Raw genomic sequence first — 5,084 nt, 5'->3', positions numbered from 1 at the left:
ACATGTTACATTCTTTTATATCTACGTTTTTTCCAATTTACTTACTAATCCACATTGATATCATTGATGATTGCTATTTTATAACCCATTTCAGTTTGTTTTGGTTTTTCATACAAATTCACCGGGGACAGTTGTTTTGAAACTACTCATTTTATATTTTAACCTGGTTTTGTGATGCCTTCATTTTTTTCATTCTCTAACTTTTCAGATTCTTAGGTCTTTTTATATTAAGCGCATATATTCACATAACTTGGTGAAAAAAAAAAACAAATGTGAACCAGGAAAGTGAAGTCCATGCACTTTTGAATCATGTATCATAACAGTGATGACAGAGCACGATGAAATAAATGTGTTTGTGATATGATGCCTGAAGACAGAATGATATGAAGAAAATTACCTATTACAAAACAATAGAACTGTCATGGTGTGGGCAAGATTATAGAGCATGGACTGTGGACCCCTTTGCTCAGCGGATGAAATCCAGTTTGAGGATCAGCGTGTGCCCCTTGGGTTTGTCAAAGGAAAGAACAATACCCAAAGCCCAAGAATATCAATAAAAGATGCCTCATCCCCTATCAGACCACATAGAAAAGAAACAACCAAATAATGATGCAGGAGGTACAGGAAAAATAAGGCTTCCATGCTTGATATAAAAATGCCCAACTTTTGTTGTTTAGTGTACACTTCCTTTTGTGAAGTGTTGGTTTATCCCTTTGCTAATTTGGGGGGTGTACCATATAAATATATATATTTATAGATATATGAATATATATGTATCTTCATATTTATATATATTGTTTGTCCATGGGAAGCTTAAGAATTGGCATTTCTGCACTTTGCAGGGGAAAGTGCACTGATCTGGCTACTTGGGTTGGATCCATTCCCAGCATAACCAGGATGGCAGGGCTGAGAAGGGGGAATAACACAAGCCAGGAAGCCACGGTGTCCTGTGGGTGTGTGACTGTGGAGTGTGAGCAGTCCCCACAACAGGGAGCCAGGACTCATAAATCCCAAGGTGACACAACACAGGGGCCAGAACTCGATCAAGAGAGACCACTAAGAAGGGGATCTTGTTCAATTCATGGGATGTCTTTGCAACACGATGAATGCAGTGGGAGAGGCAGTGTGGACAAGAAAGTCCCTGTGCCTTGAGGGTTCAGAGGTAGCAGAGAGGCCACTTCCCTTCTCAGCATGTCTGACAGCGTCTCTCCTCAGTCTCCCTCTGGCTCATTCCCCTTGCAGCACTGACTTTGCTTCTTTGACTTGAACATTGGAAACAAGTACCTTCCTCGGGGCCTTTGCACTGGCCATTCCCTCTGCCAGGCACACACCTCCCCCATATTCCCTCATCTACCCCTCTGTCTCACTTAAGTTCTGTGTTCCGATGACACCTTGTTTGCAGAATGTCCTACATACCCATGAAAATAGCATGCCCTCTACACTCTCTGCTTTATCCCTGTTTTCCTTTTATTCATACCACCCTCCACCATCTGAAATGTTATTTAATTTTCTTATTTGTTAATGTATTCTTTCTCCATCATTGAATGATGGGGACTTTTGTTCTTTAACACCCTATACTCTTGCCTAAACAATGCCTAAGACATAGACAGCACTCAATTTATATTTCTAAAACTTAGAGCAATTTTTAAATTAAAATTATAGAATACATGGCCTTTGGGGAAGAAAATGATTGAACAAAAATTCCAAAACTATGGGGGTACAGAGGTACCCCTGAAGTGGGTCATATCTATGCACGATGTATTAAAGTAAATTTATAGAATATAAATTTTTAAAAGTAGCATTTAAAAACAGAGTAATACAAGATTGTGTGAAAATTAGTCATGCTATTTGCTTCTGTTCTTGAAGTCACCTCCACCACATGGAACCAGGCAATGATACACAAATTTCAGAGTTTCTTCTTCTGGGACTATCAGAGGAACCAGAACTGCAGCCCCTCATATTTGGGCTTTTCCTCTCCATGTGCCTGATCACTGTGTGTGGAAACCTTCTCCTCATGCTGGCTGTCAGCTCTGACTCCCACCTCCACACCCCCATGTACTTCTTCCTGGCCAACCTGTCCTTTGTAGACATCTGTTTCACCTCCACCACCATCCCCAAGATGCTGTGGAACATCCAGACTCAGAGCCAAGTCATAACCAATGCAGGCTGCATCACGCAGATTTACTTTCTCATACTCTTTGCCGTGTCAGACATTTTTCTCCTGAGCGTGATGGCCTATGACCGGTTTATGGCCATCTGTCACCCCCTGCACTACACAGTCATCATGAACCCCCAGCTCTGTGGACTGTTGGTTCTCGTGTCCTGGATCATGTCTGTCCTGAATTCCTTGTTACATAGTTTAATGGTGTTGAGGCTGTCCTTCTGTACACACTTCCAAATCTCTTTTTCTGTGAGCTCAATCAGATGATCCAACTTGCCTGTTCTGACACCTTTCTTAATAACTTGGTGATGTATTTTGCAGCTGTCCTGCTGTGTGGGGGTCCTTTCGCTGGGATCCTTTACTCATATTCTAAGATTGTTTCCTCCATACGTAGAATATCATCAGCTCAAGGCAAGTATAAAGCATTTTCCACCTGTGCATCTCACCTCTCCGTTGTCTCCTTATTTTATTGCACGATGCTTGGTGTGTACCTTAGCTCTGCCGCTCCCCAGAGCTCCCACACAAGTGCCGTGGCCTCGGTGATGTACACGGTGGTCACGCCCATGCTGAACCCCTTCATCTACAGCCTGAGGAACAGAGACATAAAGAGGGGTTTGAAAAGAATCATTGGGGTTCCAGTAATGTAAGGCCCATTCATCCTGGGACTGAAGAAGTGCCCATGATTGCAGGGCTCACACCCTCAGAGCCAAAACTGTCATTCTTTGATCAGACTGTGGAAGTAGAATTGGCTCCTTCTGTTTATTACCTGGAATTTCCATTCGTTTGAATTCAACTTCTAGAAATACATTTAAGTAACTCACTTTATTAGGCTTCTTCTCTGTCTGATATATAGACAGTTTTCTTTTTGTCCATATCCTACTTTTTCAAAGTTTTTTCCAGACGATCAAAAATATTTGGAAATTCTCATTTATGTCACTGGGTACCATGATTCCTTAAGAACACTTTCTACTGGGCGCCCCGGGGTGGTTCAGTCAGTTAAGCATCTGCCTTTGGTTCAGGTCATGATCCCAGGGTCCTGGGATTGAACCATAAGTCAGACTCCCTGCTTGGTGGGGAGCCTGCTTCTCCCTCTCCCTCTGCCTCTCCCCCTACTTGTGTTTCCTCTCTCTCTCCCTCTGTCAAATAAATGAATAAAAAATCTTTAAAAAAAGGAATACTTCCTACTCAAAGAAGATATATGATCCCAAGTAATTTTCTCTTATTTTACTAAAAGGATAGTCGTAAGTCATATTATTCATATAGAAAAAAACAAGTTTGCAACTATAGCCAATGATATAATTTTATGATAAAGGAAAGTATAAGATCCTAGTTTGTCTCTTCTGCGTACATCAATACTTTGTACATCACACCTTCACTGCTCATCCTGAAAATGTAGACTAACTTATAGTTTGTCTTATAGGTAGCCACTGAGTTCCGTTCCCCTTATTGGGATCATGTTCCCCTATCCAGCTATGTCCACCATGCCTACCAGAGTGATGCGGAAAAAGATTACCAAGTACATGTCTCCAAGTGGAGTCTACACAGAAATACATATTAGAATAAATAGGTTAACTTCATGTGGACTTAAAGTCAGAGAAGATCTTAAATATGATGAGGAAAAATTGAAATTATACTTTGTATTACTGAGCAAAATATTTCATTTAAGCTGTCATAAAATACTCGTACTAACTGAAGTATGGAGTTTGGTGTCCGTATACAAGTGGGTTTTCCCCCTTTTGGTGAAAAATTGGTTGGCATGTTTATGGTGTTTTCGTGAATCATCTTCTTCTTTCTGCTGCAGAAAAATAGGACTCTTTCCTGTCCTCTAAATGCAGTATCATCTCTTTTCTAAATTTTGTCATAACCATGAAATGGGTAATGATCAAACAAATCAATATTATCCATTATATATCATTCATATAAATCCTCAGGATCAAAGGATGACTCTTTAGAGAGATTGAATTCCTGACCAGTTATGTGATTCAGGTCACAACTTTTGTGCAAAGAAGAATCTCCTTCCAGTCTCTGTGGTGACATGGAAGGTACCCTAACTAAGTCTGTCTTCGTTTCAGCCATCTGAAACATATAGGAGCACTTTGCTGAGTCCAAAGGAAACATTCAAGGTTAGCAATGTGAGTATGTATATACGTGTGTTCATTTGTATACCACTTTCTCTAAAACAGACACATTCACACAAAATTATCTATAAAAACAGAGAATTATTTAAATCTCAACTATTGTATTGAATGAAAACCAAAAAAAAAAAAAGGAGGGGATACAAATCCAAAAAATGAATATTTGAATCAAAATTAAATGGGAAGAATGTAGAATTTTGACATGAACATTTAAAGCAGAATGGGTATGGTGTAAGAGAATGGTCCAGTTTCATTCTTCTGCAATGGCTGTCCAATTTTCCCAGCACAATTTATTGAAGAGACTGTCTTTTTTCCATTGGATATTTTTTCCAGATTTGTCGAAGATCAGTTGACCATAGAGTTGAGGGTCCATTTCTGGGGTCTCTATTCTGTTCCATTTATCTTGTGTCTCTTTTTGTGCCAGTACCATACTGTCTTGATGATCACAGCATTGTAATATAGCTCGAAGTCAGGCAACGTGATGCTCCCAGCTTTGTTTTTCTTTTTCAACATTCCCCTGGCAATTCTGGGTTTTTTCTGGTTCCATACCTATTTTAGGATAACAATCCAGCTCTGTGAAAAATATTGATGATATTTTGATACGGACTGCATTGAAAATATAGATTGCTCTGGGTGCATAGACACTTTAACAATGTTTATTCTTCAAATCCATGAGCACAGAAGGTTTTTACAACTTTTCTTATCTTCCTCAATTTCTTTCTAAGTGTTCTGTAGTCTCTAAAGTGCAGATCCTTTTCCTCTTTGGTTATGTATTCCTATCTAATGAT

The 5,084-nt window shown here is 39.7% G+C and overlaps 1 pseudogene; it reads left to right on the top strand.

The window, feature by feature from the left end:
- The first annotated feature begins 1,814 nt into the window (after nt 1-1,814).
- On the top strand, nt 1,815-2,808 carry LOC103677210 (annotated as a pseudogene).
- Nucleotides 2,809-5,084: the final 2,276 nt, after the last annotated feature.

Source organism: Ursus maritimus, unplaced genomic scaffold (assembly GCF_017311325.1).
Source record: "Ursus maritimus isolate PB19 unplaced genomic scaffold, ASM1731132v1 scaffold_14, whole genome shotgun sequence".
NCBI lineage: Eukaryota > Metazoa > Chordata > Mammalia > Carnivora > Ursidae > Ursus > Ursus maritimus.
Note: the sequence above shows the minus strand (reverse complement) of the source record. Positions and strands in the feature narration are given on the sequence as shown.